We start from the raw sequence: 27,227 nt of genomic DNA, 5'->3' as shown, positions 1-27,227 counted from the left end.
CAATTTAATACACAGCAACATAGTTTTATTATATTTATTATGAGCAAATAAATTTATTTTCAGATGCATCCTTCTTATTATTAAATATTTCAACAACTTTCTGCCCTAATATAAAAATGGCAGGACTTTGTACAATATAATAATTAAATTATTTCACCAACATCTTTTACAGCTCTTAGATGACGTGATTAAGGGTCTCAGTTAACACTGCTGCTGCTGCTGCTAAGTCGCTTCAGTCGTGTCCGACTCTGTGCGACCCCATAGACCGCAGCCCACCAGGCTACCCCATCCCTGGGATTCTCCAGGCAAGAACACTGGGGTGGGTTGCCATTTCCTTCTCCAATGCATGAAAGTGAAAAGTGAAAGTGAAGTCGCTCAGTCATGTCTGACTCTTCGCGACCCCATGGACTGCAGCCTACCAGGCTCCTCCGTCCATGGGATTTTCCAGGCAAGAGTACTGGAGTGGGGTGCCATTGCCTTCTCCGCAGTTAACACTAGGAAAGCGAAATAATGCTCACTGTCATTCCTTTTTCCTGTGCGTACAATTTCTTAATATATTCCTATGTTGTGAACTGTTCTCTTTGTTGAGAACTGGAATAGCAAATATAAATTCATAAATTATTGATTCAAGTTAAAATTAACTACTGGAAAATTTTTCTATAACTTACATCACCAATTAAAGAAACAAGTGTAAGAATAGCCTATTCATAGGACTTCCCTGGTGATCTGATGGCTAAGACTTCACAATCCCAATGCATGGGGCCTGAGTGTGATCCCTGGTCAGGGAACCAGATCACACAGGCTGCAACTAAGAGTTCACACGCTGCCAATAAGAGCAGCGTTGCCAAATAAATAAAGATAAATATGGAAAAAGAATAACGTGTACATTATAGATCAAAGATTTAAAGATAACACTAAGGACTATCAAATTATTAAAGGATCTTACATCTAAAGTTAGGCAAAATGGAGATTAAGAACAAACATTTTGATATGTAATATATATTGTGATATTTTGCTAGTTATGTCAAATTTCTGTCACCCCTATTTAATCAATTTATTATATTTCATTTATATTTATTATATTATATTTTTTTATTTATTATATTTATTATATTTCATCATTGGATATTGTATGACTCTAAATTACCAGTGGTACATTTTAATCACTCATGGTACACAAAAGATAAAGATGTGTACTAGTATTTCATATGCCATATTTTCTCATATAATAATTCCTGGGCTCTATCCCTGGGTCAGGAAGATCACTTGGAGAAGGAAATGGCAACCCATTCCAGTATTCTTGCCAGAAAAATCCCGTGGACAGAGGATCCTGGCAGGCTACAGTCCATGGGGTCACAAAGAGTCAGACACAACTGGGGTGGCTAACACACATACAATTCTCATAGATAAAATTTGTGCTCTACTTATGGAATTTTAAAAGAATCAGTTTTGCTGAATATCATTTTTTAAAGTGATATTCAACAGAAATACCATTTTTTAAATAGTAATGGTATATATGAATGAGTGAAGTTGCTCAGCTGTGTCCAACTCTTTGCAACTCCAGGGACTATAATCTACCAGGCTCCTCCGTATATATACATATATGTGCATGTATTCTTGTGTGTATCTTTAAAATCATTTCACAATGTAGTACCAATTGATGATGCAGTTTGACCATTCTACATACGACACAGTATCAATAGTGCATTAAACATTCACATTTACTTAATCAAGATTTATCAGAGAATCTGCCAGTCCCCGAGGAGAAGCTGTTGAACTAACACGCATCTGTTCTCTTGGAATCAAGGTTTACTGAGACATAGACATTAAACAAATATTCAAATAGATTTATTTGAATATTAAACAAATGTTCAAATAGATATTATAATATTCAAATAATATATTCAAATATTTTTTCTCTATAACATCTTTTCTCTAAGTGTTATAGAGAAAAAACACAGTTTTCCAAAAGTGCATGGACACTTCAGTAGTAAAATGGTGTAAGAAAGGATGAAAGAAGAGGGTGAGTGAAGCCTCTTCGATGGGAAGACATGTCATCGGAGACCTACAATGAGCGGGAGTTAGAGAACAGGAGTGTAGGTGAGAAGGTGAGATCAGAGCAGTCACTACACTGGGATGCTTTTAAGATCTGGGAGCTTGTCATAGGTAGGGCCCTGGCAGAGCATAACAGTGAACCAGATACTAAAGTAGAGAAGACTCATGGACAGAGAGATGGGTCTGAATATTTTTGGGTCTAAGTTTCACATTCTCTACCTCCAACTCTCAGGACTCTGCCAAAGCAGAAGAAATACGTCTCTGGAGAGGAAGTGTCCTCAGGAGCAGGACATGAAGGAAAGAGCAACATCACAAACGTTTAGGCACCAGGTCCTTTCTTTTCAGAATTCTGTGCTGCTCTGTGACCTTGGTGCTTTTCCTGTTGCTATTGAGAGGTCAGAAGCAATTCTGATTCCTAATTCATTCTGTGTGCTTGAACATGTTATTTCATTTTTTTTTTTGGTGTTCAAAATCCTATAGAAAATTCCTTTTTTCAATATTTTAAAATTTTTTGATGTGTCATGGCATGAATCTATTCTAATTTATTTTGGTGGGCACTGGGATGAGCTCTCTCAATTTGGCAATTCATGTCCTTCAGTTCTGAAAAATAGTTTAATAATTTTATTAATTATTTCCTACCATCTGTTTTTCTTCCCTCTCCATCTGGGCATTCTATTATTTGTACTTTGGAATTCTGGAAGTGATATCTATGTTGTTATATATTTTTCTTCCTATGTGTTATCATTTTTTTCTATTTACTTTCTGTAAGATTTTCTTAATTTTATTTTTTAGACTGTCTCTTGAATTTTTTTTTAAATAATCAGGTTTTTAATTCCAATAGCTCTTTTGGTTTTATAAAGTTTATTCTTACTCTCAATTCAGAAATACATTATTATCTGTTATTTCTATGAGGATAGAAATTATAGGTTTTGCTTTGTTTTGTGATATTTTTTCCTCTGTGTGTAACCTCATTCCATATTGTTTAATCAGTTTGTTTATTTTGGTCTTATTCTCTATGTTAGACAGTCTACTCAGACGTCCAGTTAATACTGGCTTCCTTCTTTTGATTAAGAGAAGCTGATGTGGAAAAATAAACAAATGAATAATTTTTTTTTTTTCAAGACTGACTTGGAATTTCTGAGCACTGGGTAAAATTTTCAACTGTAGACTTCACCGTGGGTGACCTAGGTGGATCAGTTATATGGATCTCCCATTATGAAGTTAAAGATTCTGCAGAATAGTCTCTGAGTCCCTGGTCTGAAGTCTGTGCCCATGAGTGTTGGTATTTGTTCAGGTGCTGAAGCAGGGACACTGGGGCAGAGAATAGACTTCACTGGTCTTCACACTCCCTGTGTTTGTGTCCTGAGTGACTTATCCTCCAATTTTCTATCAAGGATGTGAAGTGGAGGGCATTGTAATTTAAAAACTTCTCAAGCAATTTTCAGTAGGTCATCATATTTTTAAATAACTGATACTTTCATTTCCAGACGTACTTGATATTACTAAGTTTATATACTTTTTTCAGGAATCTGTGGAATAAATAAGGTTTTACCCTCTATAAGATTGGGATTCAACTTCCTTAGAACAACTGAGTACTGCTTACTACATGTTTTCAAACTTCCAGTATTTGCCTGTGTTTTTTCTTCAGTTCCCCTTATCTTCATCTTTTAAAACAATTTATTTTAAGTGATTTTGAAGGCTTTAAAGAGGAAGTAAAATGATATTTGTGTGTTCAATATGCCATAGTAAATCAGAAATGCACTTAAGAGGAAAATATATGTATGATACTATGTATCTATGTATACATACACATACTCAGATTATATATATTGCATGTATGTATATAAAATGTAAAAGAAATGTCATTGCTTTCTTAATTTCTACAACTCCCTAAAGTAATAATCATCAAGAAACTTTAATCTGTATTTCATTAAAGGAAGTTCTATGTTGGGTAAAAATAGATCCAGTTGTTTGTTTGTTTGCTTGGTTGCCTGTTTACTTGCTTGATTGTTCAAAAAAAGGTTCAGAAGAGCATCTTTAAGTCCATGCCTTTCTCATAAGACTATTTGTGAAGGATGTGCAGATTTATTCTATTGGCTGCCATCAGGACCACAAAGAAACCAAGGAAGAAATCCATTACTTGGGCTTGATTGGATAAAAGCTGAATATAAGGATCTGACATAGGGCAAAAAAGAGTGAGAATCAGAGAAAACAGATACACACAAAGGAAGAAACAGAATGTGATACTCTGAAGTTTGGAAAAAAGCCATCTTCTCCAGAAGAATTCCATGAAGTCTTGCCAAATATCCAACTTCTGGTTTCCTCTTCCTGGTGATTAAGGAAATGGCTCTATGTAGCCCTAGATGTCAACCAAAATTTTCATAAGAGAGATGCATTCGGTAACACCAACTGCCTTAGGTCTATTAGGACAGTCATTGACAAGTAGATGAATATAAAGCAGAGTAGGGTGGCCTTTGCAGGAAGGCATTGTGGGATAGTTGATCTCATTGAGGAAAGGCAGGGAGTTCTGTACTGCTGATGTGGACACAAGACCACAAAGTGAACTGGAAACAAAGATTCTCTGGGAATCAAACTTGAGAGAAATAGCTGGTCTCCATAGTTTTGTCTCCCTACTATTTTAATGTTCTTGTCCTTCTCTTTATGATACCTTACAAATACCAGCCAAACCAAAACTCCTGTGCCAAACAGAATTACTAAGTAGGAACTGGAGTTCTTATTTCCATTACTTGATATGTTGACAATGTGGACAGGAAATCTCCTACAAGAGAAGAAGTATGGTCATGGGATCCAAAGTTGAATGGCTTGCCACATTTGGTTTAAGAACATGTTAAACTTATTATTTTCTATAATATTATCAAAATGGCCTATAGTATTGAATCCTTGATAGTTAAGTTCATGGACTAACCTAATATCCTATTATGTTAAGTACTTTTTCAATGAGTATTAAAAACCACATAGACACTGGGTTGTAACCTCTTTGAAAATTGCTTACTAATTTGGTTATTTTAGAATGAAATAACATAGCAAGATGATTAGTATGGTTAGATAGCATCACTGATTCAATGAACATGAATTTTTAGCAAACTCTAGGAAAGGGCGAAAGAGAGGGAAAGGGAGTCCATGGGGTTGCAAAGACTCAGACACGACTTAGCGACTGGCCAACAAGAACATATGAGCATAATAATGGCAGTGAGAATATGAATGTTAATAATAGATAACATTAATGCATTTATTATCTGACAGGCACTATTTAATGGGCTTTATATTCACAAATTTACAGTAATTCAATAAGATCAGTTCCATTACTGATGATAAAACCAAGCAAAAAGAAACTAAAAAAATTTCTAAGATTTTATGAACCAGTTACTGATGGAGCCAGGTTTCAAACCCAGGCCTAGGATTACGGCCCAAGGCTCCCAACCACTACTGAGAAAGTGAGACTTTTTAAAGTAATCAGTTCTTTCATGATGGAGTGTGAAGGTATTCCCAGTCTTTATGAAAAAGTTCTGAAGTCCAGGTTCAGATATTTCCAACTGTCCCTTCTCCATATGTACTGATGTGCTCAGTCGTCGCTGCTCTTTGTGACCCCATGGGCTATTACCCGCCAGGTTCCTCTGCCCATAGAATTTTCCAGGCAAGAATACTGGAGTGGATTGTCATTTCCTTCTCCATAAACTTTTATTTATTTATTTATTTATTTTACAATATACTCATTCATAGCTTCACCTATCATTTTTTAGAGACAATTGGTCTCCGTTTTGGCATGAGGGACTAGGTTCATGGAAGACAACATTTCCACATATTTGGTTGGGGGGAGTGGGCATTTCAGGCAATCATGTGAGAGATGGGGAGAGAAGCAGATGAAGCTTCACTGGCTTTCCTGCCGCTCACCTCCTGTTGTGCAGCCCAGTTCCTAACCAGCCACGAATCGGCACTCCTGATTTAGATGGTTGTCAATTCAGATTCCTAGGCTTTGTGCTAAGATCAAGGTTTCATTTCCAGTGGCCTAACTTTACCTCCTATATATTCTACCAGAGTCATATAAATCAATAGGAACAACATCCAGGAAGAATCACGTAACTTTTACTAGTTCAAATAGACACAAGTTTGAGGCTTGGTGCCTTTACTCACAACTGTGTGACCTAGGATATGAAGAGTAATCACTTTGAATTAGTTTCTTCTCTATTTGTAAGACAGGAAAAAAATAACACATTTTCTAGGATTGTTACAAAGGAAGGAAAAGGCTTACAAAAGTGTTTTAGTTAGTAAACAAAATGGTAATTATTGGAACTGCTACTGCTAAGTTGCTTCAGTCGTGTCCGACTCTGTGTGACCCCATAGATGGCAGCCCACCAGGCTCCCCTGTCCCTGGGATTCTCCAGGCAAGAACACTGGAGTGGGTTGCCATTTCCTCCTCCAATCCATGAAAGTGAAAAGTGAAAGTGAAGTTGCTCAGTCGTGTCCGACTCTAGCGACCCCATAGACTGCAGCCTACCAGGCTCCTCCATCCATGGGATTTTCCAGGCAAAAGTACTGGAGTGGGGTGCCATTGCTTTCTCTGAATTATTGGAAGGGTAACTTGATTTAAGAAGTTTTCTTTTGTCTTCACTACTTCAGAGCTACCATTCAAAGAATTAAGTATATAGGAAAAGCTACATTGCTGCTTATTTTTACATAATTTCTAAAAATACATGGAAATTAATTATTTAAAAGTAAAGAAGAGATATAGTAGATTTTACTAGTTGTGCTTTTTTGGGTCAATAATAAATGATGGGCTTGTCAGTTTAGGAAATTATCACTCTTAAGTAACAGGTAAGGGTAATATAAAAATGATAGTAAGATCAAGTTTTGTTGATATAGGATATTGCTTTTTTGTCTTCCTCTGATCTTCCTTTTCCTACCCATTTCCATCTGTCAAAAGCCTAGCCATTTTTTTTAACCCCTGATCAAATCTGATTTTTATGAGTAAGCTATTATTACTTTCCCTTAAAAGAACTGTCTTCCTCCTCTAAAATTTTATATCAGTTTGTATCTCCCAAGTAATAAATTTTTACCTAATAAAATATTTATGTGTTAGTTATAGTGTATCCCTAATAAAATATAAGGTACATGTAAGCCTAAGCACAGAAGTATACTAAGTATACAAGTATACTAAGCCTTAGTATACTTCTCAGTATTAGAGCATTACCTTTATGTAGAGAGTTCTATAATAGAGCCTCTATACCCAGAAAGGATAGGATGGGCAGAAGAAAGAAACAGGGATAGTCACCAAGTTATAAACACCATGCAATATCAGTTCAGTGGGACCCTGTGAAAGATGAGAGAAACCCCTGGAAAAGAGCATAAGCGCCAGATAAGTTGGCAGAGTAGGGAGAAAGACAAGCCAGGTCATAAAATAACTTCTAAATTTACACTAAACCTGCCATATCTGTCTGCCAACTATGTGAAACAAAAACAATATTACTATCAAAGCAAATTATACATGATATGAAGATGGGTGTGCAGATTTTCAAATTAAAACATTTACAAGAAGAAAACATGTTTCTTTATGTATTTAGCATAATGTTTTGTTTTGCTATATAACTTACAAAGAGTTTATCAATGGAGCCTAAGAAAACAATCCAATTAACTAATAAAATTAATAATCTTTAAAAGCAATGAAAAACTTTTGGTTAAATAATGAACTTTAAAAATATTGTCTTTGTTTTGTGGAAAAGTGAAGATTATAAATATGTGAATGCATAAACATTTGAAACTGATTCCATATTGAAAACATGGAATAAGTTTTAAAAACAAACTGCATTTTTCAGAAAGTGAAAAATAGTAAAGAGTAATATGGGGCAAAATAAAAATATTTACAGTGTTGCAGAATAAAGATAAATCAGTAAGACTTAAGGACCTAGATATCACAGTGGTACTAACACTAAATGGGATTTTAAATACTAACATATTAACTATTTTTGTAAAATTATTTTTATTGTTAGGGTAATTAGTCTTAAGATACTTATGAATAAATCATGTTTCTACTATGTAGAGCTTAATTTTGGACACATGAGAACAGCAGGTAGGTATCAGAGCTTAGGATCACAAAGGTGGTAAAAAACGGTATCTTGGAAGAAAAAAAAAAAAAGGTTTAAGATCTTGCCAATTTTACATGTAAAAAGTCTCCTGTTACTAGGGTGGGTGAAAGAAGAATTTCTTGCTTTCATATGTATTAGAGAAACTTCAATATGTTGCCATTTCAGCTGAAAAGATCATGTTGAACATAATTCCTTGACTATAAGTGATATTAAAGTAGAAAACAGTCTTATGGACTCTGTTGCAGAGGGAGAGGGTGGGAAGATTTGGGAGAATGGCATTGAAACATGTATAATATCATGTATGAAACAAGTTGCCAGTCCAGGTTCTATGCACGATACTGGATGCTTGGGGCTGGTGCACTGGGACTACCCAGAGGGATGGTGTGGGGAGGGAGGAGGTTCAGGATGGGGAACACGTGTATACCTGTGGCGGATTCATTTTGATATTTGGCAAAACTAATACAATTTGTATAAGTTTAAAAATAAAATAAAATTTAAAAAAAAGAAAAAAAAAGTAGAAAACAACTTACCAGGCAAGAATTTAGGAAACTGCCTTGTTTCCCCTATTTTATCCTGTTCTTTGTAACCTATATGCAGTATTTTGGGTTCCATCTCATCCATCTCATCCTTCCACAACATGGAACATGTAGGAGCCTGACTCTCAATAATGTCATAATCTTACCTCTCCTCTCTTCCATGTGACCTGAATGAAGATGGATGAAAAATAACATGACTTTGCAGATTAGTGCAATTAAACGTATTTGGACTTTACCTTCAGTTGTGTCATTTTAATCCACAGCCAATTACTGTTCTTGTGCTTACTGTTTTTATTATTATTCAGGGATATTAAAAATATTACTTAATGATTACTTTGACTGCTGGCAATGTTGTTTAAACAATTATCATTATTTATAACCACCCTTGATTCTTTCATGTTCAAAGCTACACTTTTTGCTTCCTCCCTTTCTAACTAATTCCATTTTGCTCTAAAAATTGATTTTCTTATAGTTCTCTCCTTTTTTTGACATGCTATTTTCAAAGTAAAGTGGTAGCTTCTTAAAACTCATACTATTTCTCTTCTATCCTCTATGTATGTATGCTCCTTCTTAAATCTATTAAGTGCTAACTTCCACAACGTCAGTAACATAGCCGTCAAGGTTACTGTTATCATTTCCCTAATTCATTAACCACATCTTCTAAGAATCCCAGCCATAATCTCTATACTTTGGCAACATGTAATTATTTTGTTCATAAATTCACACTTTTGCTCCAAATCTCCTTTCATGATTCTCTTCTCTCCATGACTAATTCCTATACAGTGCCATTTCCCGCCCCCCCCCCGCCCCCGCTCTGGAATCTTTTCTCCTTTCAGAACCTTACTAGACTGGATTATGTGTTTTTTTCACTATGGTGGGTACTTGTTATGTTTCAGATAGCATTCTAACATCTATGCTTGGGTGCTAAGTCACTTCAGTCAATCTGACTCTGTGGTCCTATGGACTGTAGTCCACCAGGCTTTTTTGTCTATAGGATTATCCAGGCAAGAACACTGGAGTGGGTTTCCATGCTCTCCTCCAGGAGATTTTCCTAACCCAGGGATCAAACCTACATCTCTTAAGTCTCCTGCATTGTCAGCAGGTTCTTTACCACTAGCATCACCTTGGAAGCAACAAAGTATTAATAGTAGTCTATTATTAGGTGTCTCTAAGTACATACATACGGAGAAGGCAATGGCACCCCACTCCAGTACTCTTGCCTGGAAAACCCCATGGACGGAGGAGCCTGGTGGGCTGCAGTCCATGGGGTCGCTAAGAGTCTGACACGACTGAACAACTTCACTTTCACTTTTCACTTTCATGCATTGGAGAAGGAAATGGCAACCCACTCCAGTGTTCTTGCCTGGAGAATCCTAGGGACGGGGGAGCCTGGTGGGCTCCCATCTATGGGGTTGCACAGAGTCGGACACGACTGAAGTGACTTAGCAGAAGCACATACATTTATGCATACATATTCTATAGCTATAATCATTTTATTTCTGAAAAATATTTGAGAGTACATCAGTGAGGAATCTAATATCATTCATTCATTTGAAGACATGAGCATTTATCCAGTTCAATCAGTAGATTGAATCTGTGTCTGTTACCTCAAGGAAGGTAAACACCTAAAAATCCAGAAAAAACGAAAACAAACAAAAAACTGCTTTTATTCCGGAAACATAAGCTGGGGGAATTGACAGAATTCAGAGGATGAGTAAAGTTAAAGTTTTTGGACAAATGTGATATGAAATAGATTTAAACCACAGATGATGGAGGAGAGAAAAGGGAGGCTGAAGGAAATGTGTTGATGGATGTAGAGATAGTGTTTTTCATCCTAATTTTCTTTAATGTTCAAAGAACTTGATTGACCATGAGAATAAAAATTAGAATTCTATCAATAATGAACTGTGTAGTCTGAACCTCAGATCAGTGTTTCTCCCATGCCTTGCTGTTTCAGTAAATCCTCTCTGACACCAGCCCAAACCCTCAAAGAGAAAAAAAAAAATGACTTAAAAATGAGATTAAAGATTTATACCTTATTTATAGAACTATATTGTTTCAGATACAGATGAAATTTCATTCTTAGCAAATACGTAATGCTCACTTTTTTACAAATAGTAGATGTTCAAGTTGGTTGATGGTGGTGAAAGATGTTTGTTTTTAGAAGGAGGAAATACATAGGAACTCTACACATTGAATTTTTTTTTTTTCTAATTCTTTCACGGTTAAAAACATACAACATAAAATCTGCCATCTTCACTGTTTTATGTGTAGTGCTGCTGCGTAGTTGCTCAGTAGTGTCCAGTTCAGTGGTTTTAAGTACATTCATACTGTTGAACTACCATCACCAACATTCATCTCCAGAACTTTTTATCTTGCAAAACTGAAATTCTACAACTATTAGACAGTAATTCCTCATTCCCCTCTTCTCTGATCCCTGTCAAGTTACCATTTTACTCTATCGTTTTGATTACTCTAAGAAGCTCATATAAGTGAGATCATATAGTACTCGTCTTTTCTGGAACTGATTTAAGAAACTTTTTGTACTTTCCACTCAGTTTTGCTGTGAACCTAAAAACACTCTAAAAATCAAGTTCCTTGATTAAAAGCATAAATAATAAGTCAAATAATAAGTCATCTCTATTTCTTATAAATAATGATATTTCAAAATAACTTTTTGATGTGAATTTTGAAATGAAACCATTTAAATACCAAATGCAAATTTCTTTTAACAGGCATTAATTCCTATAGTTATAATGGAAACTGCTGTCTTTATTTCTCCCTCAATTCTCTATTAGCCATATGGCTGATCATACTCTAAAAATTAGCATTATAATGAATCTAAAAATTATCTACTCAAATATACCCTTTTATTATAAAATTTGATCTTCACTTAGAATTTTTGATTTTACAATTTAATATTTTTTACCACTGTGTGAAAACATGTACACTATTTGAAAATCATCTATCTAATGCTTTACATTTTCATAAGAAATAATGATGTTTTAAAGTTTGGGGTTTATTCCAGCGCCTGAAGTATTTTTAGTTTCACAGATGATTTAGCATATATCTTTATTTTCATTGCATAGTCTTATATAAATACTTGTCTGTATGTTAATGAATTAATTTATTTCCTTGTTTATTATATTAGGCAGCATCATTTTTTAAATTAATTTTATTGTACTTTACAATATTGTATTGGTTTTGCCATACATCGACTTGAATCCGCCATGGGTGTACACGTGTTCCCCATCCGGAACCCCACTCCCACCTCCCTCCCTATCCCATCCCTCTGGGTCATCCCAGTGCACTAGCCCTGAGCACCCTGTATCATGCATCAAACTTGGACTGGTGATTCGTTTCACATATGATATTTTACATGTTTCAATGCCATTCTCCCATATCATCCCACCCTCTCCCTCTCCCAGAGTCCAAAAGACTGTTCAATATATCTATGTCTCTTTTGCTGTCTTGCATACAGGGTTATTGCTATCTTCTTTCTAAATTCCACATATATGCATTAGTATACTGTATTGGTGTTTTTCCTTCTGGCTTACTTCACTCTGTATAATAGGCTCCCATTTCATCCACCTCATTAGAACTGATTCAAATGTATTCTTTTTAATGGCTGAGTAATATTCCATTGTGTATATGTACTACAGCTTTCTTATCCATTCATCTGCTGATGGACATCTAGGTTGCTTCCATGTCCTGGCTATTATAAACAGTGCTGCGATGAACATTGGGGTACACTTGTCTCTTTCAATTCTGGTTTCCTCAGTATGTATGCCCAGCACTGGGATTGTTGGGTTGTATGGCAGTTCTATTTCCAGTTTTTTAAGGAATCTCCACACTGTTCTCCATAGTGGCTGTACTAGTTTGCATTCCCACCAACAGTGTAAGAGGGTTCCCTTTTCTCCACACCCTCTCCAGCACTTATTGCTTGTCGACTTTTGGATTGCAGCCATTCTGACTGGTGTGAAATGGTACCTCATTGTGGTTTTTATTTGCATTTCTCTGACAATAAGTAATGTTGAGCATCTTTTCATGTTTGTTAGCCATCTGTATGTCTTTGGAGAAATTTCTGTTTAGTTCTTTGGCCCACTTTTTGATTTGGGTCTTTTATTTTTCTGGAATTGAGCTTAGGCAGCATCGTAAAGGAGAATGGCACCTAACTACTTAGCAAAATAAATACATTTCCATTGTTTTTGTTCAGTCGCTAAGTCATACCAAACTCTTTGCAGCTCCATTGACGGCAGCATGCCAGGCTCCTCTGTCCTGCACTATGTCCCAGAGATTGCTCAGATTCATATCTATTGAGTTGATGATGCTATCTAACCATCTCATCCTCTGCCACCCCTTCTCCTCTTGCCTTTGATCTTTCCCAGCATCAAGGTCTTTTCCAATGAGTTGGCTCTTTGTATTAGGTGGCCAAAGTATTGGAGCTTCAGCAACAGTGCTTCAAATGAATATTCAGGGTTGATTTCCTTTAGGATTGATTGGTTTGATCTCCTTACAGTCCAAGGGACTCTCAAGAGTCTTCTCCAGCACCTTATTCATGGTCCAACTCTCACATCCATACATCACTACTGGAAAAATCATAGCTTTGACCATACAGACATTTGTCAGCAAAGAGATATCTCTGCTTTTCAATATGCTGTCTAGGTTTATCATAGGTTTGTCACTCAAAATCTTCAGTAACATTTGCTTTTAAGTATCATAATTATCTAAAAAAAATTACATATCTAATTTTTGCTTCTGATTTATCTGTCTCTCTTTCTTTCTTTCACTCTTTATCGACTATCTATCTATCATGCCAAGACATTTCTAGCTATCAATTGAAGCTATTATAGCAAGATTTCTTTGTCTTCTGACCCATTTCTATAATCTAAATAAATAACATGATGATTAAAAAATATTTTTATCTGGCCAAGTATTTAACAAAAATACTACTCTAAATTCTCAATTGACTAGAGAAGATATTAAGAGAAAAATACAGTCTTAGATGGGACTTGGAAGGGATAAAATTAATGATAAAAACAATTTTGTACTTTGTTATCAAGATCACAAGTTGAAGTCAGAGGTTTGAGAGTGTTGCTTAAACTCTTTCAGTGTTCTGCTGCTGCAATCACAGTGCAGACATGAAATAAGAAGTAACTCTTGTCATTTTATTTAGTTACCTCAAATCTTCTAACTTCTTGAAATGATACATCAAAACTCATTTCCACTGGCAAAAACTAATTTGTATTAAACAGAAACTATAATTTGGATGGATGCAATAAAGCTGAATCCCCAGCATTTTCTGTACTTACCTTTTTTTCTTCAAATTTATTTCTTTTAAAATAAATCTGAATGCAGAATTACATGAAGGTGCTTGCAGAAGTCCAATGGATTGTCTGAAATAAGATGGTATTGAAAGTTCCAAATTTGTTGAACTGTAGAGATGTGACCATTTGAACTGTTTCTCAGTAGTCGTGCCCCAGGCAAACTTATAGTCAAGCAGCCTTGTTTTAACCAACTTTACAAAATAGTAGCAGGGAATAAATATTTCAGTTATTAAAGTTCATGAAAAGATCCCACTAGCTCAGTCTTCTGTATGTTTGGAATATTTACTTGAATTATCACTTGCATGACATTTGTGAGGATCATATGTGTTTTGTTAGAGTTTACAGTGTTCAACAGAAAATTTTATTTTGGATTTATTGAAGAGATTTACAATTTTTCCATACATGGAAAATAAATGTTACCATATTTTTTAATATTTAAATCAAACTATCTAATGAACAAATGTGAATTTACTTTTTTTTTTGCATATGAGGAAATTATTATCTACTGGATACTGTTGACAATTTTAGGTGCATTATTTGAAAACACACTTTTAAACACTCCAATAAATACATTTCCAAGAGCTATAATAATAACCAGTGTTGTGAAAGTCTGTTCTTTATCTGTTCCAATGATTTTAAGCCAATATATTTTGCATGCCAAATCCATAGTTAATGATAATTCTTTAAAACTGTATTTATTAAAATATACACTATGCCAGGAACTTTCTGTACCTCATTTCACTTAATCCTCTCAACAACCATATGCTGCTATGATTACTATTATTACCTCCACTTTATATATTCATTTAAACAATGCACAGTTTTTTTTATCTTCTAGTTATATGGGGAAACTGAGGTGCAGTGACTTTAACTTGCATGAAATCACACTTGTAGTGACAGTTGGAATCCAAATAAAGGACTTTGATGTTAGAGTCCATTTTTATAAGTACTAACAGTGCAAAGAAAAAAAAAAAAGAGAAAATTCTAGGAAAAAGACAATTTAGCAAATCTAAGGAGATCAGTCCTGGGTGTTCGTTGGAAGGACTGATGCTGAAGCTGAAACTCCAATACTTTGGCCACCTCATGCGAAGAGTAGACTCATTGGAAAAGACTCTGATGCTGGGAGGGGTTGGGGCAGGAGGAGAAGGGGACGACAGAGGATGAGACGGCTGGATGGCATCACTGACTCGATGGACATGAGTTTGAGTGAACTCTGGGAGTTGGTGATGGACAGGCAGGCCTGGTGTGCTGCAATTCATGGGGTCACAAAGAGTCAGACACGACTGAGCGACTGAACTGAACTGAACTGAAGCTAAAAAATAATTTTTCATCTTGTACAGTTGATGCTATCAATTCAGTTCAGTCGCTCAGTCATGTCCAACTCTTTGCGACCCCACAGACTGCAACACTGGAGGAGGAAATGGCAACCCACTCCAGTATTCTTTCCTGGGGAGTCCTGTGGATGGAGGAGCCTGATGGGCTGCTGTCCATGAAGTCGCACAGAGTCAGACACGACTGAAACGACTTAGCATGCAAACATGCATTGGAGAAGGAAATGGCAACCCACTCCAGTACTCTTGCCTGGAGAATCCAAGGCACGGAGGAGCTTGGTGGGCTGCTGTCTATGGGGTCGCACAGAGTTGGACATTACCGAAGTGACTTAGCAGCAGCAGCAGCAGCAGCAGCAGCAGCACACTGCAGCATGCCAGGCTTCCCTGTCCATCCTGGAGATTTTTCAAACTCATGTCCATGGAGTCAGTGTTGCCATCCAACCATCTCACCCTCTGTCTTCCCCTTCTCCTCCTACCTTCAATCTTTCCCAGTATCAGGGTCTTTTCCAGTGAGTGAGTTCTTCACATCAAGTGGCCAAAGTATTGGAGTTTCAGCATCAATCTTTCAATGAATATTCAGGACTGATTTCCTCTAGGATTGACTGGTTTGATCCCCTTGCAGTTCAAGGGATTCTTGAGAGTCTTCTCCAACACCCCAGTTTAAAAGCATCCATTTTTCAGCACTCAACTTTCTTCAAGGTCCAACTCGCACATCCATACATGACCATTGGAAAAACCATAGCTTTAACTTGATGGACATTTGTTGGCAAAGTAATGTCTCTGCTTTTTAATATGCTGTCTAGATTGGTCATAGCTTTTCTTCCAAGGAGCAAATGTCTTTTAATTTCATGGCTGCAGTCACCATCTTCAATGATTTTGAAGCCCAAGAAAATAAAATCTGCACTGTTTCCATTGTCTCCCCATCTATTTGCCATGAAGTCATGGGACTGGATGCCATGATCTTTGGTTTTTGAATGTTGAATTTTAAGTCAGCCTTTCACGCTCTCTTTCACTTTCATCAAGAGGCTCTTCAGTTCCTCTATGCTTTCTACCATAAGGATGGTATTATCTTCATATCTGAGATTATTGATATTTCTAAATATATTTAGAGAAAGATTACTAAATACATTTCTCAAATTACCTTTTATTAGAAACTGCTTTGCCAAGGATTGTTAAATGACATAATTTGTTTGATGAGAGTAAGTCTAAAGATGTTTGTTTCCTCTTATCTTACCCTTTGAACTTCTAGCTCAAGAAGATTGCAGCCTGGCTGAAGTCAGACTAATAGCAAAGAAAAGCAAAGACTATAATCCTATTATCTGCCCCCAAATCTGTTGTTCTTTTTTAACAAATCAAAGTTAGCATAATCCTTGCATTTTTACTATAACATTATGCACTTTGATGAGACAATTGACACCTCAAATAACTTGGTGCTCTAAAACAGCTTTGCTTATAGGTTAGTTAGCTCAACAAAATTTGTTTCTTTTTTCCTCCTGTTGCTACTGCTTTAAATCTAGCATCAAACTTTATTCATACTCTGTGTATTCCTTACATCTCTTTTGAGCTCCTATCAAATATAACCTCAACTATGCCATGACATAATATATGTGAGCTTTTACCTGATATTATCCATCTCACACACCTTTGTGTCTCTAAATATGCCCCCAAATTGTTGCCTCTCTCCTGGGGCCTAAATCCTGCTTTATGTCCTTTGTCAGCAACTAGCAAAAATATCTATGTCTGCTTTTTTGATCTATTCTGTAGCATCTAATACTGTACCTTGCACATAAAAATAACATATTTTACTAAAGTTTATTTCAACCTATATCTGCTCTATTTAAGTACCTATTTGATAAAGTGTATATCATGTAAAACAATTGAGAATTGCATCATAATTGAGAATATCATATTTAGAATTATGTAGAATGATTTGGGAGAAGGCAATGGCGCCCCACTCCAGTACTGTTGCCCAGAAAATCCCATGGATGGAGGAGCCTGGTGGGCTGCAGTCCATGGGGTCGCTAAGAATCGGACACGACTGAGCGACTTCACTTTCACTTTCCACTTTCATGCATTGGAGAAGGAAATGGCAACCCACTCCAGCGTTCTTGCCTGGAGAATCCTATGGACGGAGAAGCCTGGTAGGCTGCAGTCCATGGGGTTGCACAGAGTCGGACACGACTGAAGCGACTTAGCAGCAGCAGCAGCAGAATAATTTTGCTTTACATATGGTATCTTTTGTGTTTTCTTTCAGTTCTGTTTATTTTAAAACCGAGAAATCATTGTAATGCCCTGAAGGCATAGAAGCTATAAAATAACGTGCTTACTAAATATACAACATTTTTGGGGGAAAATGTTATTCTATTAAGTTGTGAGATGGCAGGATATAAGTACTTGAGTAAAATTCATTTAGTGTGCTATCTGACAGAGTATACTTAAAAGAAATCTTTGACATGTTGATCAGATTAAATTGATTTAATCTCAGCTGATACTTAAGTTCAGCATTAGTCATGGATAATTACTGTCAGAAAGGATATGTTCTAGCTATTCATTTACATAATGTGAGCTTTCTTTTGAATTGCCTATGAATTAATTAAATTTCTTTTAATTGTAAGAGCTATATGCAACACACAGCTTCTAGCTAGTGTAAGGCAGTTCATTAACTTCTAGAAAATGGTCTATTGGCCATTCTAATACAAATCTCTGAACTGGAGTACAGGCAAAAAGGAAAAATTGAAGAGGGAGAATCAAGGAAAGAGACTCATTGACCTAAATAAATCATAAATGACCTCATTTATAGCAGAGCATTCCTTCTTCTTTAGAAACTGTACTGGTTGGATAGTCACCTCAGTTTGTGACCAAAATGCAAAATAATATCTTGACCCTATTGACTTTAAACTTAATTTTAGATATTTTTTAAATACAACTTTTTATTGGTAAATTATAAATTATTTCATAGCAAAAAAAAAATAAATTGTTAGTAAGATGGTAAATAAATAAAGAAAATATAAGTTGTAAAACTACAAAAATACAACTACATGAGTCAAATACCTGTGTTATAATGACAACCCCATTTGGACCCTAAAAGCTTGACAATAGGCCTAAGTACCAGTAGGAGTATAAGGTAAAAATTTTCAAACATGAAATTGCTCATTATTTTACAGTTGTTTGACACATCTATAGGTTTTCTTTTTTTAATGCGTTACATTGAACAATAAAAAAACAATTATGTAAAATTAGAAAAATTTGGCCAATATTATATCCAATTTGGAGAAGGAAATGGCAACCCACTTCAGTGTTCTTGCCTGGAGAATCCCAGAGATGTGGGAGCCTGGTGGGCTGCCATCTATGGGGTCGCACAGAGTTGGACACGACTGAAGCAACTTAGCAGCAGCAGCATATCCAATTACCTAATTAATTGTGTTAATTTTATCATCTGATTTTATCTGGTTTTAATCATGACCAAAGCCATCCCAAAGAAAAAGAAATAAAAGAATGCAAAGTGGTTGTCTGAGGAGGCTTTACAAATAGCAGAAGAAAGAAGAGAATCAAAAGGCAAGAGTGAAAGGGAAAGATATAGCCAAGTGAATGCAGAGTTCCAGAGAATAGCAGGGAGAGATACGATGTTCTTAAATGAACGGTGCAAAGAAATAGAGAAAAATAGAATGGAAAAGACTAGAGATGTCTTCAAGAAAATTGGAGATATCAGGGAACATTTCATGCAATAAACACAGAAATTGTAAGGACTTAACAGAAGCAGAGGAAGCAACAGTTAGAACTGGACATGGAACAACAGACTGGTTCCAAATAGGAAAAGGAGTACGTCAAGGCTGTATATTGTCACTCTGCTTATTTAACTTCTATGCAGAGTACATCATGAGAAATGCTGGGCTGGAAGAAGCACAAGCTGGAATCAAGATTGCCGGGAGAAATATTAATAGCCTCAGATATGCAGATGACACCATCCTTATGGCAGAGAGTAAAGAGGAATTCAAAAGCCTCTTGATGAAAGTGAAAGAGGAGAGTGAAAAAGTTGGCTTAAAGCTCAACATTCAGAAAATGAAGATCATGGCATCCGGTCCCATCACTTCATGGGAAATAGATGCGGAAACAGTGGAAACAGTGTCAGACTTTATTTTTCTGGGCTCCAAAATCACTGCAGATGGTGATTGCAGATTGCATCTGCATTCCTTTCTTGGAAGGAAAGTTATGACCAACCTAGATAGCGTATTGAAAAGCAGAGACATTACTTTGCCAACAAAGGTCCGTCTAGTCAAGGCTATGGTTTTTCCTGTGGTCATGTATGGATGTGAGAGTTGGACTGTGAAGAAAGCTGAACGCTGAAGAATTGATGATTTTGAACTGTGGTGTTGGAGAAGACTCTTGAGAGTCCCTTGGACTGCAAGGAGATCCAACCAGTCCATTCTGAAGGAGATCAGCCCTGGGTGTTCTTTGGAAGGAATGATGCTAAAGCTGAAACTCCAGTACTTTGGCCACCTCATGCGAAGAGTTGCCTCATTGGAAAAGACTCTGATGCTGGGAGGGATTGGGGACAGGAGGAGAAGGGAACGACAGAGGATGAGATGGCTGGATGGCATCACCGACTTGATGGATGTGAGTTTTAGTGAACTCTGGGAGTTGGAGATGGACAGGGAGGCCTGGTGTGCTGTGATTCATGGGGTCGCAAAGAGTTGGACATGACTGAGTGACTGAACTAACTAACAGAAGCAGAAGAGATTAAGAAGAGGTGGGAAGAATACACAGAAGATCTATACAAGAAAAGTTTTAATGACCAGGATAACCATGATGATTTGGTCAGACACCTAAGCTGGACATTGTGGAGTGTGAAGTCAAGTGGGTCTTAGGAAGCATTACTATGAACAAAGCTAGTGAAGTTGATAGAATTCCAGTTGAGCTATTTAAAATTTTAAAAGCTGATGCTGTTAAAGTGTTGCACTCAATATGCCAGCAATTTTGGAAAAGTCAGCAGTGGCCTCAGGACTAAAAAAAGGGCAGTTTTCATTCCAATCCCAAAGAAGAGCAATGTCAAAGAATGCTCAAACTACTCCACAATTGTGCTCATTTCTCATATTAGCAACATTATGATCAAAATTCTTCAAGCTAGGCTTCAGCAGTCATGAAGTGAAAAATTCCCTATGCACAAGCTGGGTTTCAAAGAGTTAGAGGTACCAGAGAGCAGATTGTCAATGTTCACTCAATCTTGGAGAAAGCAAGGTAATTCCAGAAAAACATCTACTTCTATTTTTTTTTTATTATGTTAAACTCCTTAACTGTGTGGATCACAATAAACTGTGGAAAATTCTTAGAGAGGAGAGTACCTGACTACTGTGTCCTGACAAATCTGTATGTGGGTCAAGAAGTAACAGAATAGAAAAAAACTAAATGCTTTAAAATTGGGAAAGGAGTAAGACAAGGCTGTATATTGTCACTCAGTTTATTTAATTTATATCCAGAATACATCATGCAAAATGCTGGGCTGGATGAATCATGAGCTGGTATAAAGATTGCTGGGAGAAATATCAGCTACCTCAAATATGCAGATTATACCACTCTAATGGCAGAAAGGAAAGAGGAACTAAAGAGTCTCTTGATGAGGGTCAAAGAGGAGAGTGAAAATTCTGGTTTGAAACTCAACATTCAAAAAACTAAGATCATGAAATCTGGTCCCATTGCTTCTTGGCAAATAGAACTGGAAAATGTGGATGCAGTGACAGATTTTATTTTCTTTGGCTCCAAAATCATTGTGGACAGTGACTGCATGTATGAAATTAAAAGGTACTTGCTCCTTGGAAGAAAAGCTATGAAAAACCTAGAGACGGTATTAAAAAACAGAGACATCACTTTGCCAGCAAAGTCCCATATAGTCAAAGCTATAGTTTTTCCAGTAGTCATGTACAGATGTGAGAGTTGGGCCATAAAGAAGGCTGAGTGCTGAAGTATTAATGATGCCAAATTAGAGAAGATTCTCAAGAGTCTTTTGGACAGGAAGGAGATCAAACAAGTCAATCCTAAAGGAAATTAGCCCTCAGTATTCATTAGAAGGACTGATGCTGAAGCCAGAGCTCCAATAATTTGGCCACCTGGTGCAAAGAGCCAACTTACTGGAAAAGACCCTGATACTGGAAAAGATTGAAGGCAAAAGTGGAAAGTAGTGACAGAGGATGAGATTATTAGATAGCATCACTGACTCAATGAACATGAATTTGAGCAAACTCCAGGAGACAGAGGAGGAGAGAGGAGCTTGGCATGCTACAGTCCATGCGATTGCAAAAGTGAGACACGACTTAGAGACTGAACATCAACAATAATAATGACATAAACTTAAACTTCCCATTTTTAAACTTAAGAGCATAAGTGTTTTCTTAGTCTTTCTGTTTTTATTTATTTTATCTAGCAAGTACGATTTCATTAAGTCAAAGACCCAAAAATTTGATCACAGAAACAGAATTATCATAACCTGGAAAATTAGAAATATAAATTTGGGGTTCAATTCCATATCTATTTAGTCAGAAACTCTAAACTCAAGGTTTGGTCTATTCTATGAAACTTCTCTAGGTCATTACACGATGCCAAACTTCAAGAAGTATGACTTTAAATTTATTTTCCAAAATATACTAAATATTTCAGAGCCATCAGTTAGTTAAAATAATATTATATTGGAAAGCTTGGTTCAATCAATTCTTTTTCTTATCTTTTGTTATAAATGTCTTTGAATATTTTATCAAAAAATTTTAATATGGTATTAGAGTATAATTAATATAAAGTTTCTTTCAAGAAGATTTGCTTCAATTTACACTGGTATCAAAAATATAAATTATTTCTTAAATTATACTTCTGATAGTTTTGGTCCTTTTTTTAATTTCAATTTTTTCTAAATTCCATTTGTAATTACTTGTATTATGAAAATAAAAATACTTCAAGCTTTTATTTATAAAAACTAATAAATTAATGATTTAAATGCTTAGTTGTGTATCTGTTCTTGTGAATATTAGTTTTTTAAAACTAGTAAATTAACTAACTTTTAAAGGGAGTTTTACATGTGCCTAGACCTTTTTCAAATGAAATGTACTCTCTTATCCTTTCATCTGCTGATAAAGAACTGAGGAGCCTCTTAATGAAAGTGAAAGAGGATTCAAATGTATTCTTTTTAATGGCTGAGTGATACTCCATTGTGTATATGTACCACAGCTTTCTTATCCATTCATCTGCTGATGGACATCTAGGTTGCCTCCATGTCCTGGCTATTATAAACAGTCCTGCGATGAACATTGGGGTACACATGTCTCTTTCAATTCTGGTTTCCTCAGTGTGTATGCCCAGCAGTGGGATTGCTGTATCATAAGGCAGCTCTATTTCCAGAATGGCATTGTAACATGTATAATATCATATATGAAACAAGTCACCAGTCCAGGTTCGATGCATGATACTGGATGCTTGGGGCTGGTGCACTGGGACGACCCAGAGGGATGGTATGGGGAGGGAGGAGGGAAGAGGTTTCAGGATGGGGAACACATGTATACCTGTGGCGGATTCATTTTGATATATGGCAAAACCAATACAATATTGTAAAGTTAAAATATAAAATAAAAAAATGAGAAAAAAAATGAAATGTACTTGATTTGCAATGTTATATTAGTTTCAGGTGCACAGCATTGTGAAATTTATATTTTCATATTTATTTATATCAAAGTATTATCTAATTTACTCTCTGATGATGCTGTTTTTAAATATAATGTCCTATTATATGTATTCCAACTCTTGTAATGTGTCTTACTCCTTAAGGAAAGTTATGACCAACCTACAGCATATTAAAAAGCAGAGACATTACTTTGTCAACAAAGGTCTGTGTAGTCAAGGCTATGGTTTTTCCAGTATTCATGTATGGATGTGGAGTTGAACTGTAAAGAAAGCTGAGCGCTGAAGAACTGATGTTTTTGAACTGTGGTGTTGGAGAAGACTCTTGACAGTCCCTTGGACTGCAAGGAGATCCAACCAGTCTATCCTAAAGGAGATCAGTCCTTCATGTTCATTGGAAAGACTGATGTTGAGGCTGAAACTCCATTACTTTGGCCACATGATACGAAGACCTGACTCATTTGAAAAGACCCTGATACTAGGAAAGATTGAGGGCAAGAGGAGAAGGGGATGACAAAGGATGAGATGGTTGGATGGCATCACGGACTTAATGGATTCAAATTTGGGTGAACTCCAGTAGTTAGTGATGGACAGGGAGGCCTGTCGTACTGTGGTTCATGGGGTCTCAAAGAGTGGAACAGGACTGAGTGACTGAACTGAATGTCATTGTTTTCTTATTAATTTTCTGTCTGGATGATCTGTCCATTGATAAAAGATTGATAAAATATAAAGTCCCCTATAATTATTTTATTGTTGTCAATTTTCCTTTATTCCTGTTTATTGCTACTTTATATATTTAAGCACTCATAGTTGAATTTATATTTTAAAATGCTATACCTTTTTATTGTATTGATTCCTTTATCCTTATATGTCTTTTTTTGTCTTTTATTATAAACTTTGTTTTAAAGTCCATTTTAAAATAGAAAGCCTATCCAGCATATTTTTGTTTCCATTTCCATGGAATATATTTTTCCATACCTCACTTTCAGCATTTTTGTGTCTTTAGCTCTAAATTGATTATCCTGTAAGCAGCATAGATGGGTCTTGTTTTTGCTGTTGTTGTCCTTTTTTTTAACTCAACCTTCTCTCCTTTATATTTTGATTGGATCATTTAGTCTATTGACATTTAAAGTGATTATTGATATGCATGTAATTACTGTTATTTTGTTATTTATTTTCTGAATTTTGCTTTTGCTTTAGTTCCTTTTTTTCCTTTGTCTCTTATCTGTTGTTTGATGTTTTTCCTCAGTGTTATATTTGTGTTCTATTCTGTCTAGTTTTTGTATATTTATTTTTTGTGTGTATTTATTGTAGGTTTTTGTTTTGTGATTACCATAAAGCTCATAAATGTTGACATATAACTATATCTACTTGATTTACCCTGATAGTCATTTAAATACAAATATGTTCTTAAACATCTATATTTTTTATTCCCTACATACATATTATACTTTTTGAGTTCATATTTTACTTCTTAATGTCTATCCCTAACTGTTTATTGTTTAGCTATAGTTGATTTTATAACTTTGGTCCTTTAACTTTTATACTACGTTATTTAAGTGCTGGATCCACAGCTTTTACTATGTACTTGACTTTTCTACTGGGGATTTTACCACCCTATCATTTCTTATTGCCTTTTCTTTTTCACTTAAATGAGACTTCAATACTTCTTGTAAGGTCAGTTTAATATTGATCAATTCTTTTAGCATTTGCATGTCTAAGAGGTTCTTTACCTCTCCTTCAATTCTGAATGATAACCTTGCTGGGTAGAGCATCTTGGGTTACAGGTTTTTCCTTTCACCACTTGGAATATATGCCATTCCATTCTTGCCTGAAAAGTTTCTGCAGAGATATGAGCTGATAACCTTATGAGGCTCCCCTTCTCTGTGACTCCTTGCTTTTCTCTTTGCCATTTATGACATATCTCTGTGGGTATTTTGAGGTTCATCTTGTTTTGACCCCCTTGTGCTTCCTGATCTGGACACCTGTTTTTTTCCTCAGGTTCAGAAAGTTTTCAGCCATAAGTACATCAAATAGCCTAGGGCTGAATTTGGTGAGCCAAAACCAGACGCAGATGCAAGTCAAGGCATCTTCTTTACTCTATAACTGTTACTGTCCTGACTGGGGCAATGTAGGGACCCAACAGACTAAAACAGGAGCTCTGAGGGATCTGGTTTCTCCTGGGTCCACTTTGATTTGGAATATGATCCGCACCTGAGTGCTTGGGGTTGCACTTCTGTGTTGACTTCACTTTTTCCCAGGGATGCACATTTTTTAAATGCTGGCTTGGTGTTGCAAAGGTGGTGCCACACCACTGAACTGCCCCTGTCCCCTCTCAAGTATGCATAGGCTGGCATGAGACTCATGAGCTGGCAGTGACTGCTTTCACACTGGTCAGAGGCAGGGCTGGAGTCTGAACTGGATCATTTCCTTCCAAATGTTTGCACTTTCATTGCTTAGTGGGGAATAGGAACAAGATGGGCTAGAGCAGGAGGCTATGCAGCCTGGGAATGGGCAGGAGAAGTCTTGGCAGGCTGACCAGAACCTCAGGGAGTTTCAATTTGCTGCCTCCATGTAACCAGGAGTAAGTCTGTATGTATATTCCTTAAGTGGGGAGTCTTAGTTTCTGACAGCCCTCTGGTAACCCCCACTGGTTTTCAAACAAGCTAAGAGAGCTAACCTCCTGTTGGACTCCTGTGCTGGGGTACCTAATATGTAGCTTGAATCCCTTGCTCCCCAGGGAGAATTCCCCAAACCTGTGATATCCATTCTTCTTCTGTATTCTCAGATAGGGATGTGGGTTCATGACTGATCCCTGCTCCTCCCTTCCTATCAGATGCTTTGTGGCTCTTTGTTTATAGCCTTGGTGTAGAAGAGTTCTTCTGCTAGTCCCAGGTAGATTTCAGCAAGAGTCTTTCCAATGTATATTTAGTTTGATGTGTTTGTGGTGAGCCCAGGTGCCTCCTAATCTGCTATCTTGATCTCTCCCTCACAAGCCTTTTAATCTTGATAACCCTTTGAGGATATACTATAATCCCCATTGTTCAGATGAGGAAACCAAATTATAGATGTGTTAGGTACCCAATCAAGGTATGGTTCCATGGAGTGTAGATTCCCAGACTCCTCTGTTCATTGGATTTCTCCAGGCAAGAATACTGGAGTGGTTTGCCATTTCCTCCTCCAGAGGATGTTCCTGATCCAGGAATTGAAATCACATCTCCTTAATTGCAGGCAGATACTTTCCCATTGAGTCACAGGGTTTACAACCTCCCAAAACTTTATTTTTTTGCCATGTATGTGTCAGCAGTGATAAATATATCTACACACATTAACACATATGTATATATGTGAATATATATTATTCCTTAATATATATTTTTCTCTATATACATTTTTAAATAGATAGATACATAGACATATATGTACACTTTATTTTTTTTTTTTCAGTCACGTAATGTTCTTAGATTTACCTATAAAAGCCTAAGAATGAAATTACTTGGTTTGGTTTTACTGCAAGACTGCTAGATTCTCCTATGTTTTTGAGGCAGATGTAGATTGTTAGATTAAACAAGTAACAACATAATAAAATTCTTCATGATTTGTTCCTTTAGTCATGAAATGCATCAGTGATTGCCAAGTGGCAAAGGTCAAAACAAGAAAGGATCAGACGTTAGAACCCAAAAAGTTTTCAAGACACTTTTTCTCATTTCTATTCTCTCCTGTTTCCCACTTTACATACATACGTTTCCTTTCTCCCGGCAGAATTCTGCTAATGTAAACGTTGGCATTTGTTAAATATTTCCTATATGCCAGGACTGTGTGTCCTGTGGATCAGTACATGTACTGCTTAGTACACTCTAGGAGATGGTCTATACTATCAACCTCGCATTATGGATGGGATAATTTAGCACAGGGAAGTAATTTTTCCAAGGGCATAAAGCTAATAATTGGCAGAAAATTTGAGTTCCGCAGTTTAAATTTAGAGCCCTTGTCCTTATGGACTGTAATACTCATTGAGTATGGAGGTAAGAGCTCAAAGAGAAAGTGAAAGAAGGGGACAATGTCAAAGGTATTTTTTTTTTTTTTTAAGTCTGGTTCTGATAAAAATCCCTTCTCCTAAGAACAACTGAACCCTGATTATATTGTATTTCTCTTAGACTTATTTTTTCCTAATCCCTTGAAACTTTGATATCAGCATATTATTTGGATACATCAATCTAT

General features: G+C 36.3%; 1 protein-coding gene across 3 annotated transcripts in view; it reads left to right on the top strand.

Annotated features, from left to right (window-relative positions):
* Nucleotides 1-27,227, top strand: part of FSTL5 (follistatin like 5) — an 875,401-nt gene that overhangs the window by 228,108 nt on the left and 620,066 nt on the right. The window lies entirely within an intron of this gene.

Source organism: Bos mutus, chromosome 17, assembly GCF_027580195.1.
Source record: "Bos mutus isolate GX-2022 chromosome 17, NWIPB_WYAK_1.1, whole genome shotgun sequence".
Taxonomy (NCBI): domain Eukaryota; kingdom Metazoa; phylum Chordata; class Mammalia; order Artiodactyla; family Bovidae; genus Bos; species Bos mutus.
This window is presented reverse-complemented; position numbering and strand designations above follow the sequence as displayed.